Source organism: Pelmatolapia mariae, linkage group LG18, assembly GCF_036321145.2.
Source record: "Pelmatolapia mariae isolate MD_Pm_ZW linkage group LG18, Pm_UMD_F_2, whole genome shotgun sequence".
NCBI lineage: Eukaryota > Metazoa > Chordata > Actinopteri > Cichliformes > Cichlidae > Pelmatolapia > Pelmatolapia mariae.
The window spans coordinates 14,203,638-14,220,261 of NC_086243.1; positions in this window are offsets into that span (position 1 = coordinate 14,203,638).

The following is a 16,624-nucleotide window of genomic DNA, read 5'->3' on the forward strand; positions in this document are numbered from 1 at the left end:
TCCTTCGAGAGCTCTTTGGTCTTGGCCATGGCGGAGTTTGGAGTCTGACTGTTTGAGGCTGTGGACAGGTGTCTTTTATACAGATGATGAGTTCAAAAAGGGTGCCATTCATACAGGTAACGAGTGGGGGACAGAAAAGCGTCTTACAGAAGACGTTACAGGTCTGTGAGAGCCAGAGATTTTCCATGTTTGAGGGGACCAAATACTTATTTGCCACCCTGATTTATGAATAAATTCTTTACAAATCCTACCATGTGAATTCATGGATTTTTTTTCACATTCTGTCTCTCACAGTTGAAGTGTACCTCTGGTGCGAATTACTGACCTCTGTCATCATTTTAAGTGGGGGAACTTGCACAATCGGTGGCTGACTAAATACTTTTTTGCCCCACTGTATACTGACACATCAGTGCAGAAGGCTGGCATACGGGGCTTCTCAGGATGTCTGGAGCATGCCAGTGTCATCTGACACCAGATTCAAACGGCTAAGAAAGAACAAAGAGACCTTCATGTGGACTTTTTAGACCTTGCCAACGCGTTTGGGTCAGTTCCGCACAAGATCTTGTGGATGGCAACTATTTCAGCCTACCAAACCACATCACAGGATTGGTCAAGACCTACTTTCAAGATTTACAGTTTTGTGTGACAGCTGAGAACACCACCCCAATCTGGCAGCACCTGGGAATTGGAGTTATGGCAGGCTGCACTATTTCCCCTCTGGCATTTATCATGGCTCTCCTCTCTGCTCTCTCCTATCTTATCTTACTTACTTATCTCACTCCTCTCTGTCACCTTTTCTGTCCCTTCGAAGAAATGAGGCTCCATAAATGCTAAAGAGGTAAGTATATCTCAGTTGCAGTGAATAGATAGAATAAACAGTAGAAAATTAAACAGGAGAAAGAAGAAGAGAAAAACAATTTTAACATAAACCAGTGACACACTCCGGGGCCTGATCAACCCTGGCAGGGCCTCCTTGGATGAGGGTGTCTAGTGATAATGGCTGAAACACCCGATTAATCCAAGGTCCACTACTGACGATGTGTCCCAAATTTTAACAATTTAGATCAGATCTCTAATCCCTAAACCTGACCAGGGAAAATGGCAGGTTAGCTTAGGTAAAAGAACGAAAGTTGAGGCACACAACGATGTGTGCTGCTGGTAAAGTTTCTGGGCTGCTTTTCCTCATAACAGCCATCCCTCAAGACTTTCTCCATTAAAAGCAATGCATTGTCCGGGATTGTAACATCTAGTCCTTTACTGAATCAAACCCATTATGCTGGGGAGTGTTGTCGACAAAAGGTGAATGGTATACTTGTTAATCATATAACTTTTGAGCCATGGGTCACATATTGCTTCAGTAGGTGGAAAAGGATCCACTCAAAAATATTCACATTTTCACTCAAGTGATATCTAAACTATGACAGGAACATCTTATCATTGCTGTAAAAGAGACACAGGAACAGGGAGAAGATACAAACACCTCAGAGAAATCCATCAGTTGATAAATGGTTTAAAACAGCAACCATCTGTGAGGAAACACCACTAACCACTGAACCATCATACCATCCAGAACAATATTTTGTTGGTCGCCAGTGTGTTTAAACCAAAATAGAAAAGATGTGTTGGTGCTTTTTAACCATTTGCAATCATAAAAGGAGGGACCTGGACAAATACACAGGGAGTTGGAGTTCTTTCAGCCATAAGCTTCAGGTCAAAGTGTTGAACCAGCATACGTATTATTCCTGTGACGTCTGCGATGGCACGAGATAAGGGGAAGCAAAATGCATTACAGTGAACACAGGACAAGGGACTATCAAAATAAAACAGGAAGCATGACATTCATAATGACTGAGACACTTGTGGGACTCATTTAATGGGTGGACACAGATGGATGTATTGTAATAGATACTGTCCCCCCTCCATAATGTTACCTTTTTGGAGTGCTTATTGTTGTTACTGGGTGCATTCAGTTCTTTATTACTGTATTTGTGACACATACTGTCACGGACCCGGCTCTGGGGACTCGGGGGCCGTGGGCAGTGGGGACTATGACTGTTGTTATTATTATTATTTTCATTATTATTATCATTTGGTGTGTCGTCTGCACTGCCTCTTATCTCTGTCCACATCCGTATGTAGGCAGGTGTGTGTGTGCTGCTGTTTTCTGTGGCCATGTTACAGGCACCTTCAGGCCTGAGGGGCGTGGCCTGGCTTGAGGACTGGCCACACCTAAAGTCCTTGCCACACACCTGCTCCTCATCTGGGCTCGTTGGGGGAGCTATTTAGAGGAGCGATCGAGCTTCCACCGACGCTGGTTAATTGTGTTTGACTTCACGTCAGTCTTCTAGTATAGTCAGAAAGTGTGAGTGCATGCCTGCTGGGATAAAGTGTGTAACGGCTGCCTCTATTGTTTTCCCTCAGGAGGAATGTGGGACGAGAAGGAGCAGTGAGCACAGGGAGTGCAGGGACACTGGAGCAGAGAGCACTACACTGGGACTTTTCTGGGAAGAAGACACAACACGGGAGTCTGGGACACTGGGGAATTTATTGTTGCTTACTTCACCACTCTGTAAATAAACACTGTTGCACTGAAGAGTCCGGCGTTTGGGTCCTGTGTCCCCACCTCCCCACGGTCTGCCAACACAGACCGTGACACATACTGTGCTCACTGGCAATCCAGCTGGAATATTTTGGTCAGTGATGATTCTCATGGGTGATGCTCACACAGGTACGCAGGACAGCTTTTGGGGTCCTGTGTGTTAGACTGCAGCTACGCTAAACCAAAGTGCTTGTGTTTTTGTATTTGCAGAGCAAATGAACAAGTAAAGAGAAATGATTCTAAACTCACCCATATGGAAAAGAAATAGAAAAAACTTATAAAAGACTTGCATCAGATGTGGCCTACTTTATATAGTAAATCACACAAGGCTTATATGATTTACTCATGAAAGTGGCCACTTTCTCGTTACTTTCATATATTGTTTTAGTAAGTATCCAAAACATACAAGTTTCATTTATATAATTGTTCAAGGGATCTTATATCTGTCTTCCCTCTTGTATGCCTTCCATACAAGTTTCACACAAGACAGATACAAACTTTATAAGATTTATATATATCTTTTCCATATAGGCATGCACGCCTGGAAGTGTCATTTGTCCAATATTTGTCCACATAAGAAACAAAGATAATCAAAACCAGGAATAACAATAATCAAAGAATATTAGGTCATAATCAAAAACACAATTACTGGATCGCAGACCCAGTACTGTGACAATTCCACCCATGGTGACCCTTACATTTTATTCAAGAACACTGGTTAAAATGTAACAGATAAAATGCTTACAAACATTTGATGATTCAACGCAACAAGATTTTTTTTACTAAGTAACTGTGTGGAGGGTTGAGCTTGGTGGCGCGACTTCAGTGGAGGACTGGAGCAGTGGATTCAGATGTAGTGGTAGGGAAGGCTGGGTTTTGCAGCTGGTGAACATCTTCTAATCATGCCTTCCCTATTTCAGTAGCAGCTGTAGCAGAGAGTCGGAGCTGGGAGCACTGCAAAGTACCAAACCATAGAGTATTAATTACCGAAACAGTGTGAACAAAATAAAAAACCTGAAAGTGAGATTCCTGAGTTGTGTCGGATTCTTCAGGGTTACAATATGAAAATAACCTTTCATGAAATATCAATAATGAAGTTGTCACTGGTACATTTGTCACTGAACTAATGAAACCATAGGCTGATCTTTGCCTAACAACTACCCAGAAAATATTCATGAAAATGTCAGAACTCAAATTGAAGGATGGTGTGTTTTTAATATTACATGGCATCAGAACGACATGGACATGTTTCAGCCTGTGGCTTTCCTCACCGTTTCTGATACACATTTGGGTGTGACCCTTTTAAACACTCCTTGGTTCTAATCTATGGTGGATATAATAAAATAAATATCAAATTAACTCATGAATAGAAATATTCACAGCATGAGTTCCTTACTAAGTTGGTAGTTAAGTATAAGAACAAAAATCTGTGTGTAAAACAGTTAGCAGTGTTTACCCCAGCAGAGCTGTTCTTTAATAAATATGTACTTAAGTAGGATTGCAACATCTGATCAGACATTTGATAAGACTGCTTTCAGAGAATTTTTTTTCAGCTGTCACCAACAAGTATCACTGAGGCTGGAACAAATTGTCAGTGGTTAAAACCTCTGAGGCAGACATGAAATGTTGATTTCCCCTTCATGTGCTTTCCCCTCATATATCTCTTTATCTCTGTTGATGCAAATTCTGCTGTGAGCCTTTGGATTTCTTTTCATCAGTCTTGACAAACAAAAAGGAAAAAAATTGTATTTTTACATGTGAATATTAATATTGTCACTGTGAGGAATTTTGCATTTACCTCAAAACAATTTTTAAGAATAATCTGCAGCTGATTGCAGATCACAGTGAAAAATACTTGGATATGGTCAGTTGAGCATGACAGTTGAACTTGTTAGGCAAACATGGCAAATGCATTCATTATTTTTAATACCATGAAACACTGAGCTGTCCTCACCACTGACACTGCAGAGAGTTTACAAGGACTCGACTCATAGAAGTCAAACCATACCTGATTTAAAGTGGGCCGATCTCCCTTCTGAGTGTTTCAAGTTATTGTAAACCAATGGTGCATTCCGGTCACATCCTGCATTTGTAAACCAAATGCAGGATGTGACCACTGGTAAAAGATTTATTAAATGAAGTAAAATCATGCGAACGGGGTGAATCCAGGTAGATTTTGTATCCAATATTGATTGAGAAAGATCGGCAGGCAACGAGCCCCTGGATAGTACTGAGACACTGACTGATACACTGAGGACGAACGACATCAACATGAACTTTAAATCACTGAGGTAACCAAGAGCCTGAGTGTCACTAACACATAAGCAGACAGGAGTTTGATTGCAGGTGTTTCAGAAAGCAGAGTGCAGGAAACATGTGAAGGCCACAGTTTGAGCACGAGATAAACAACATCGAAAGAGAGAGAGGGAAATATAGAAAAGAAGAGTCAGTGGTGGAGGACAGGACGGACCATGACATTAATGTTTCAGGGCTTCCAGTGCTGCAGTTTTAAAATCACTCAAGACACAAACACATTTCTGACTCCCCTAACCCTAACTCAGAGACTGCAGTTTGTCTGACAGTTTGAATTTGGTTTAGAAAGAAGATTTAAGTAAACTGCATGGTCTGCATGGTTCAGATTAAAGTGTTTTCAGCGTGGAAAGATAGTTGATGTACTGAGCTACATCAAACACTGAGGTTTCTGTGGTTATTTTGCAGCAGAGTGGCAGAAATATCAATCAGAGGATCTTAATGTGTCTTAATCTGTGTAACTGTGGTTTAACAGCAACAGTTTGAGACTGCAGGTGGAACAAATACCAGCAGCCTTCACACGTCTGCAGAGACCTGCAACTATCAACAAGTAACCTTCACTTTAGCTTTCTAACTGTTGTGGATTACAGAACTGGTAAGAATACAAATTCATTTTTATTCCATCTGTCATAAAACTTCAAATATTAGCTTCGTATGTCATGGTCATGCATATTACAAAACTTTAAGAAACAACATACTGTACAGACAAGTCGTCCATGTACAAGTTTAGGAAAAACACCTGCTGTGTAAAAAACCTCAGATTATTTGAACAATTTCTGAATTCTAGATATAGAAGAACAGTTTATAAACACACATCAGTTTTTTCATGTTCCTGGAAGTTGTAGCTGGAGATGTTATCCAGGAATTTTGTAATAATGAAGCCAACTTCCTGTCAGTAACTCTTAAAATGAACACAGTTTGAAACACAATCCTTCATTCAACTCACTCTATTGCTGCACTTACATATTTCTCTCATTTCATTTAGGTGCCAAAGTAAACTTTATTTTTGAATTGCTTTAGAGTGAGTTGTCTTGATGCATTCTCAATCATCCAGGAAAGTAAATCTCCAAAAGTTGATTCTGTTCATCTGGACGTAGCGTTTTGTGAGAGAAACGTTTCGTCACTCATCCAAGTGACTTCTTCAGTCTCAGCTGACTGCAGGTTTCCCCAATCTTATAAACAGTACATTTGCATAATGACTGAAACCAGCCCACTGAAGGAACAATGGGCTGGGAGGTCAGTTCCTTAATCATAATTATGCAAATTCTCATGACCATTGATCAACAACCACTGACCAAAACCCACTAATCAAAGACCACTGACCAAAATGATCCGCTCCTCACGTGTTAACCTCTTCGACATGTCAATGGCTGTGAACAAAGAGAAACTTGTAAATAACTCATGAAAGAATAAAGTTACGTTGAAACCAAGCACACCATTGTTTTTCTTGTGACATTACCAATAAGTTTGATGTGTCACATGGCCCTCTTTCTATTGAAAAAACAAAAGTTGTATCCAAGATGGCCGACTTCTAAATGGCCACCATGGTCACCACCCATCTTGAGGAGTTTGCCCCCTCACATATACTAATGTGCTACAAACAGGACTTTAATATCACCAACCATTCCCATTTTATTACGGTGTATCCATATAAATGGCCCACCCTGTAGTATGCCAAAATGAAAAAATAACTCAAATTTCAGATATTTGAGGTTGTGCTGAAAATAATGATACCAAACAAGGCAAGATAAACAGTTTTTAAAGGTGAACTATAGCGGTAAAATCAAAAGTAATCAAAAACGGCCAATTATACCCTGGAGCCCAGAGGGTTAAATTTCCCTGCAAATAAGCCCGGTGCTTGTGCCACCTATTTAAACCCTGCTGTCAGCGCTAGTCATCCAATAAAAGAAAAGGTTTTGGCGTGCCTCCATATGCCAGTTGCCAGTTGCCAGTGTCCTTTTTTCTCTAATTAATTTGTCAAAATCCTGTCGGTTACGACTGTGCAGAAATTGAAAAACTGCTGCAACAACACATACTAGCTCTGTAGCCGCCATTTTTACTTCCGTATACAGAGCGCGTTGTGTGTGACGTCTTCTTTTGCGCATGCGGGCCGCTTTTAGGGCCGTGAACCATTCAAACTAGAGCACGTTTGCTGTCACATTTTATTTGTAGTGTGACCAACCAGACAAAAAAAATCTGATTTGATCAAAAAATAGGAATTTAGCATTAAGACCTGTGTGAACATACAGTCTGCATAAGAGTGGTTAATTTAACAAACATTTGTAAGGTGATGGCAGTTACTGTGAATTTACAATCTCATCTCCAAATGAACGACTGGTCAGGTAGGGCAGGGCGATATGGCCAAAAATATTTATAACGATATAGATTTGAAAATTTGCAATAACGATATGACTGACGATATAATTGATGCGAGACAGAATACAACTCCACAACTTTATTAGTGTAAAAAACCATCAATTTCTTTTCGCTTAAACAAGCAGCTGTTTTTTATGTGCATTACAGCTACATCAAATTCAACAGTGGTTATCCTGTTATATACATGTTTATCCATAACCATGTATATCCACAAAACTTAAAAGGTGCTTTGCAACAAAATTGCAGTGTGCAAAATCAATTAAGTCAAACAATAATATTGCACAAACTCTTGAGTAAAAAGAAAACAAACAAACGCATGGATAAATTATGCTACTGCTCCTGCAAGTTTTCTACATTTCAGGTTTTAACATTCTTTGTCAGAAACACTAACATGTTCACAGATTTGGGCTTAAGGGAGGACTTTTGACAAGTTACAACATTTCCACCAGTGCTGAGCAACCTTTCAGATGCAGAGCTAGTTGCTGGAATGCAGAGGTATTTCCTAGCTAATCTGCTGATGTGGGGAAAGTTTACTGTGTGAACTTCCCACCACAAAAGAGGATCACACTCACTGTCTGCTGGTGGACTATTCACATAACTGCTCAGTTCAGACAATAAGCTTTCTGCAGTTACATCTATCTTGCCACTAACTTCTTCTTTGGCTTTTTAACAGCTCCCTGACTTGTTTGGTCTCCAGGAGATGTATGAGGTGTTTCTGAAAAACCTGTGGCTGTGCTACCCTGTGTTAGGATGCCTGGGTCGTTGACCCAGAGGTTTTTGAGTTTATTATATGATTTATCATTTCTGGGTTTCTTTGAGTTCTGCCTTTTGGTTTATGTCTCGGTGTGATCCTTAGTTGCTGTCTCCCCTGTCTGCTGTATCCCCACGTCCAGTCAGTGTCTGTGTCTGCCCTGGTCCCACGTCTCTGTTCCCTCTGGTGTAGTGCCTGCATGTGAGTCTGTGTCTTTTGTTCAGTCTATGTTATGTGCTTCCTGTTTTACTTTGAAGGTCTCTGTCTTATCTCAGTGTGTTCAGTTTACGCTTCCTTGTCTCGTCAGTTCTGATTTGCCCCAGCTGTGTTTCCCTCCTGTTACTCATTCCCTGATTGCTCCCTCTGTGTATTTAAGCCCTGTGTTTCTCTGTGTCCGTGTCGTGATCTACCCTTATCTTGCTGTGTGTTCTGTCTGAGTAAGTTTATTTTGTATTTTTGGGTTTTTGTTATGTTTTGCCAACCAGCAATAAAAGCTGAGTTTTGAAATACGCTTTTGCCTGTCGAGGAGTCTGCACTTTGGGTCCTTTTCCTGCCAACACACAGCCATCACCTAACACCCTGGTGTGACACAAGATGCTCTAGTTCACTCATGCCTTGAACTTTGACACTTTCACTCTCACTGAAATATTCTGTATGAAAACATGAATCAAGGAAAGAAGTCATGTTAACAAGCCTCTCTGTGACACTGTCTTTGTAGATTTTGTTCATGTAATCAAGTATTGCTGTTTTGATGTCTTTGGTCAGCTCAGTGTCACTCTTTTACTTTTAACATATCATTGGTAAACATCTGAAGAACAGGCTTAACACATGACATGGTTACATACTCTTCAGCAGAGAAAGCATCTGTAAACTGTAGGAGTGGGCTCAATGCAGTGCTGACCGAGTCAAGCACCTCAATGTCTTTCCATGTCAACATGAGGTGCCTTGTGGTTTTATCAGCAGCTGTGTTATAGCCTTTTGTTGTTCCAGCAGCCGCTGGATCATTCTCTGCTTTGAACCCCAACAAGTGCAACATTCAGTTATGAGTTTGTGTTCTGATAGGCCCAGTTCTTTTTGGGCAGCCTGCAGAGCTCACTGGCACTTCCAGCTGTGGCCAAAAGCACCAACAATCTTCTTTCCCCAATCACAACTGCTTGTTCGATCCTTGGGTCCTTCACAATTCTTTCTAAAGGACATACATTTAAAAGGAGACAAAGTTCATTACTCAACAGCAATATTAATGCAGTGTGAAATGTGTGATATTTAAGTTTTATGTATCTCTCACTCACACACACACACACACACACATATATATATTCACACATACACAGTGAGGTCAGTAAGTATTTGATCACCCTGTGATTTTGCAAGTTCTCTTACTTAGAGAACTTGCAAGGAGGGGTCTACAATTTTCAGCATAGGTGCATTTCCACTGTGAGAGACAGAATCTAAAAAGAAAAATGCAGAAATCACATTGTATGATTTTTGAACAATTTATTTGTGAAATACTGTGTCAAATAAGTATTTAATCACTTATGTCAAAATATTTTAATATTTGGTACAGAAGCCTTTGTTAACAATTACAGAGGTCAAACGGTTCCTGTAGTTCTTCACCAAGTTTGCACAGACTGCAGGGGGGATTTTGGCCCACTCCTCCATACAGAGAACAGAGAACTTGCAAAATCACAGGGTGATCAAATACTTATTGACCTCACTGTGTGTATATATATATATATATATATATATATATATATATATATATCTTGCAGTACAACAACCCACATCCAGACAGAGATTAATAACACAAACAGTATTATTACCATCATTTAAACTGATACAATAGGTGCTTAATCTGACGTTATAATTAACTTATCTATTGCAATGTGCAGGCGATGTCCGAAGCATGAAAGTCTGGTCCAGTTGTTGAGTGCGACGGCTTTCACAATGTTGGCCCCATTGTCTACCGTCACACACACTTGTTTTTCCTCCTGAAGATTCCACGAGATGAGGAACTCTTTTAAGACTTTGGCTATATTTTCCCCAGTATGTACGGTGTACATTTTAGGACATCGTCAGGTCTCAGGAAAAAAATGTCAGGTCTCAGTCTCAGACAAAAAAATGTCAGGTCTCAGTTCTCAGGAAAAAAGTCGTCAGGTATCAGACAAAAAAATGTCAGGTCTCAGTCTCAGACAAAAAAATGTCAGGTCTCAGTTCTCAGGAAAAAAGTCGTCAGGTCTCAGAACACAAGGTATTAGACAGAGAGAAAATCTTCCTGCAGGTGGCGCTGTTGTCATGTCCCACCAATGACTGTATAAAAGATGGACGACGCCACACCGCCTCCTCCCATTGCGCAAAAATGAAGCCACAATAGGGCTTTGGAGTTGACGTCACACCGCAGTGCATTGTGGGATCGCGGCACCATGTCAGAAGGCCATAAATCAAAACAAACACTGTGTTGGAAGCAGGACTGCCAGAACCACGCTTAAAATCAACGCAAAAGACAAAAGGCTGTATCGCGACCAATTGCGCCCAGACGCTAAGAAACGGTACATGGAAAAAATAGCGTGCATCGGTAATGTGGACCCGTATGAAAAAAGGCAGTGGAGCGGAAACCCAGACAGCCTACCGCCGTTGTCCTATCCCGATATCGTCGCGTACCTTGTCTGTGGAGTCAGCGCATACACGGCGAATCATTTTCGGAATTATAAATTCCTGGAGGCGCACATCTAATTCACAAACGGTTCATTACACGATTTGGCCGTTTTTAAGCCTCCACGTTGTGAGTACGTTGACCATTTGACCAAGATACAGCCAGAGGTTGCCAGCTGTGCGTTGCCATGTAAATCGTTTGCATTTCATGTGTATGTACTTGCTAAGTACATGTCAACAGATCTTGAATAAAAAAAATAAACATACTTTTCTGTTTCATATTTCATATGCTGGTTTGCCTGCAATAATGCCAAATAATACGCTACTCCGTCAACATGACGTGGTTCTGCAGCATCACACATTACGATGTTTTATCTAATTATCTATGACCTCAGCGCATTCAAAATAACACGAAAAGCCTATTAAGAGAGATATGAATTTATTTAGAACTCACCGGAAAGAAAATGCCTCGAGCAAACCAACCAAAAATTTGGGATGGCAGAGAACTCGATATCCGCTCGTCTGACCGCTGCAATCCAAGCCTGACGTCTTCGTTTAGTAATATCGGATACATGAGATCCCTCCCGTTGCCTCCAGGAGGGGAAACGATGAAAAGAGAGCCAATTTTCCAGCTTCTTGCCTTCCTTATCGTGTGATCTAACGTTGCAACACAGCACGTACGAACCATAGCTGACGCTTCCGTGTGCTTTCCTTGGCCTTCTGTCATGGCGGGAGGGGGCGTGGCCCCGCTCCCGTGACATCACGCTCCAAAGCCCCATATCCCGCTTGTGGAGGCTGCCATCTTGCAAATTTGGAGCCAGAGTCTGCGCATTAGTGACTTGAGGTGGAGCGACTGTGTAGTTCTAAAATCACTCTGTTGTTAATTCGTTAGCTAGATTAGCCGCTAGCATACGCACTGTGTTGGAGGCTTGTTGCTAGCTAGTTAGCATGCTACACACCTAATACTCTAATAGTCTGTGTTATTGAAGGATTCAGCACTTCTTATGTTTGTTTGTTTTTTATCCATTTTTAGACAGGGGTGAGATCATCTGCACACTCTACAGAAGCCCAGAGTTACTGTTAATATCAAAAATATAATGCTGTCCTTTTAGATTTTAACATAAGACTGTGAGTGTAATGGATCTAAAACTGTTTAAATCTTCAGAGCCCTCTACATCCTGGTAACATGGAAACTTTAAAAACATCAGCAGAACGTTTCAGTAATGTAGTCTAATTTGTTCTTTTCATTTAATAATAGAGTCCATATTATATCCACAGCTACATACACCCTGGAGAGAAACTAGTGAGGGAGACCATCAGGACCAAGCTGGGTTTCCTGGGTCCAGAGGTTTGGAGAAACTTCTTCCCTTTCTTTCATCACAGCTGTCCTGTGCCAGAAGTTCTGTTGACCCACTCAAAAAGGCATCATTTAAGAAACACCAGGAACACTGAAGTTCATCGCATTGATCAAGCAGGACTCATGATCTTCACCAGCAGCTCCCTCACAGGGAAATCTTCAGCACTCCTCCATAGGCCCGCCCCAGGAGATGGATAAACCCAGCATTTCATGAACACTGTGATGGAGACCTTTGGTTTGTGTAATGTTATAAATACTCGGATACTCCCCAGAGGCTCCAGACTTTTACATAAAGATATTATATTCAGTCCTGTAGAAAGTTATATATTTAAAAATATATGATCATCTCTGGTTACTCTGGTATGAATAACTCTGAATCACTTTATGGTAAATAACACACTATCTGCAGAAAACTGTGAAAGAATTCCAGATGACAAGTTTGTAGTTCAACATACAAGTGACGCCCTTGGACCTTCATCAGGTTTTATTTAATTGTGTTAGACAAAATCTCATATGCTCTTCATGCAGCTGAGTACATCAAGTGTTTAAAACGGAAGCTGTGCAGGTCTGAGATACAAACTGAGGTCCTGTTAATGCTGATATATAGTGACACAGTTACATGAGTGATTAATCCTTTTGGGTTTTTTTGTCTTTAACTTTATCAATAAAGCTACAGCCTTCACTACAGCACATGTGGTACTTTAACCTTTGCACTGTTTTCATCAGTTCATTTTGCAGTTAACATGTTAACATGTTGAATGATCTGTCTGCTGTCACTCGATGGGGCTGAGGTCTGAATCTGAGGGCAGCTCCTGTAATCACAAAGAGAACAGAACCATCAAACTCAGATATAAATTTTATCCCTCAAAATTGAAATAAAGCTGATTCTTCTGTCCTCAAACACTCAGGATCTGAAGTTCTTCTCTTACATTTTTTCAGTATTACAGTACACTACAGTACTTCATTCCATAATTCCTGATTAATGAGGAGTTACTGAAGTACAAGCTTTTAACAAAGATGTTACTGTCTTTACAGATCAATCAATCAATCAATCAATCTTTATTTATAAAGCACTTTTCATACAAACTGTAGCACAAAGTGCTTTACATGGTTAAAAGCAGCCCACCTCACCCTCCCACTCATTCCCCGCACTGTCATTAACAGAAGCGGTCATGATACACACATCCCCCCACCCCCACACACACACATACACACACACACACACACACACACCTAAAGAGTAAAATTGGGCTGGGTCCGTATTATGCCGGGCTCACACTGTGCGATTTTTGGCCCATTTTGAGCCGATTTTTGAGTCGTGCGACCGTTTTGGTGATCGGCCCGAGTTTGTCCTTCATCGTGCGTCGTGCATCGTGTAGTGTACGTGGGGTAACGAGAAACGATTAACACCTCACGACCAGCTCCCGATCATCAATCGCTTGGTCGGGAGGATTTCAAACATGTTTGAAATCCTCCCGACCGTCGGGAGGGTGTCACTGCAGCTTCTCACACTGCGCACGCGCAAACACAAATGTCAGCGAAAAAGACGGCGCAGCACGGCAGTGCAGCGTGTGATCTGGACACAAGCGATGGAGGCACAACTTGTAGAACTTTGGAAAGCTCACCCGAGCCTTTTCGATGTGGCCTCACAAAATTATCACGACCACAACAACCGTGAAAATAGTTGGATTTACATTGCTGCTCAATCACAGCTGCCTGATCAATGTTTTTCATAAAGTTGATGGTGGTGGTGTGCGTGTCTGTGTGAGTGAAAGACAGAGAGGGAGAGCGAGCGACAGATTTTCTGTTATAACCTTCATTTTATGGACGCACAGTGTGAGCACTCAGGTCGCATCAGAGCATCGGGCCGTATAGTGTGAGACCCTGCATCGTGACCTATGAACTTCTAACCCCTGCGAGTCAATCGTACAGTTTGAGCAGGAGCTGAATCGCGCGACTGAAAAAATCGCACAGTGTGAGCCCGGCATTAGCCAAGTGAGGAAACACTATCACAGGGAGCTGTCTGCACCGGGAGCCGGTCACAGACCGCAGCCTCCAGGCTGGGCACACAGCAGGAGGGCGGCTAAGAAGCCCCCCAGCCAGGCTCAGAGGACCCACAGGGCCCCAGCAGACACGGTCGATCACAGCCCCGGTGCAGAGAACCCCCTCCGAGGAAACACTGGAGATATGACCTAATAAGAATATAAACAGGATAAAAAGATAAAATAAATAAGAGTGGGATATAATATAAATATAAGTATAAACAGAGTAAGAAGATAAAAAATGAATAAGAATAAAATCAGTAAATATTAGGTAAAACTAAATGAATAATATAAATAGAATAACAGGATAGAATAAATAAGCATTAAATAAATAAGCGTTAGTTAAAAGCTAAATTAAAAAGGTAGGTCTTGAGCCTGTTTTTAAAAACATGAACGTTCTCTGCGGCCCTGAGCTCCTCCGGCAGGCTGTTCCACAGTCGAGGACCATACCACTGAAAAGCTGCCTCTCCGTGAGTATGTGTCCTGACTTTAGGGACAATCAAAAGGCCAGTACCAGAGGACCTCAGGGTCCGCGAGGGTTCGTATGGTAAAAGCAGATCTGAAAGATAAGAAGGCCCAAGACCATTAAGACATTTAAAAACCAATAAAAGAACTTTAAAATCGATCCTGAAACACACGGGGAGCCAATGCAGCGATTGTAAAACCGGTGTAATGTGGGCCCGCCCTCTGGTCTTCGTCAGCACACGAGCTGCAGAGTTTTGCAAAAGTTGCAAAGGTGAAATATTCTTTTTGGGGAGACCAGAGAGCAGCGCATTACAATAATCAATGCGACTGGTAATAAAAGCATGCATCAACATCTCCGTGTTGGCCCGAGAGAGAATAGGGCGGACTCTGGCTATATTTTTTAGATGATAAAATCCAATTTTGGTTACATGTTTAATATGTGGGATAAAACCAAGCTCAGAGTCAAAAATAACACCCAGGTTTTTCACTTGTAGTGAAGGGCATAGTGAAAATGCCTGTAATTTAGACAAGAGTTTCTCTCTCTGAGCCTCAGGACCGATGATTAAAACTTCAGTTTTGTCCTGGTTAAGCTGTAAAAAGTTTTCTGCCATCCAAGATTTTATATCTACAATACAGTTAAAAAGGGCATCCATTGGTCTGGCGTCATCAGGAGACACGGAGATATACAGCTGAGTATCATCAGCGTAACTGTGGAAGTTCACTCCATGCCTCCTGATGACGCCGCCAAGAGGGAGCATATATAAATTAAAAAGTACAGGGCCTAAAACCGACCCTTGAGGCACACCACATGTCATTTTATGGATCTTAGAGGAGCATGTATCCATACTCACCATAAAAGTTCTGTCTGAGAGATAGGAAGTGAACCAGTTGTGTACAGCACCAGAGAGGCCCACCATGTGTTTCAGTCTGTTTAAAAGTATAGCGTGGTCTACTGTATCAAAGGCTGCGCTTAGATGTGGCAAGAGACTGAAAACATCCTGTTGTTTGCACATATTTAATATTCAGCTCTGCACAGGAGCTGAAGCAGGGTGCAGCCTGTTGCTTTTACAGTATAATAGTTGTAATAAAAGTGCAGTAACAGTAATTAGTGACTGAGTAGCCCGGGGCGTTTCTCTTGATTTCTTTAGTAAATTCATTCACCTGCACAGATTAGCTAAACGAACCCTGACAGCCGAGTGCTCATTTTAGCTAGCTAGGTCTCAGGACCTAGCTAAGGACGGTAGTTACGGATTAGCTTACAAACACGTTTAACTTACCGAAAAAGTGCAGCGGGGCCTCGGGTCCTTCTGTCAGGTAGTCCAGTTTACTGAAGAACACCTCAGGCTGTCAGGTTAAAACACTCGGTCGTGTTTTCGTAGCGTAAACGCTGGCCCTCCTCTCAGAGCCTACGCTCTATCTGCTATTCCCGAACAGAGATACGCAAGTCTCTCCGTGACTGCAGCTGTCACTACAGTCATTGGGTGGGACATGACAACAGCGCCACCTGCAGGAAGATTTTCTCTCTGTCTGATACCTTGTGTTCTGAGACCTGACAACTTTTTTCCTGAGAACTGAGACCTGACATTTTTTTGTCTGAGACTGAGACCTTACATTTTTTTTGTCTGATAACTGACAACTTTTTTTTCTACGGAGCCCCGCAGGGGACATGGGAGAAAAAAAAATTACGATGAACAAACTAAACAAAACAAACTCGGGATCTCGCAAAACTTTTGCGAGATCTCGCAAAACCATACACCTCCAAATCAGCACTGAAACCTCAGAAACAACCACAGCGATGGAGGACACACACCCATTTGAGCGATTCATAGATTTTTACTTTGAGCTTGGACTAAACTATAAAGACATTAAAACTGTGCTTTGCAGTAGACACAGTTTTCATATAAGCGAAAGACATCTGAAGAGAGTTCTTAGCACAAGGGGACACACTCGTCACAAAGCGTACTCTGACCTGGCCGTCTTGGTTGAATTTATTGACAACCAACTGCAGTACTCTGGGCAGCTTCACGGATACCGATGGATGTACACTAAATGCAGGGAACATGGACTACGCGTGA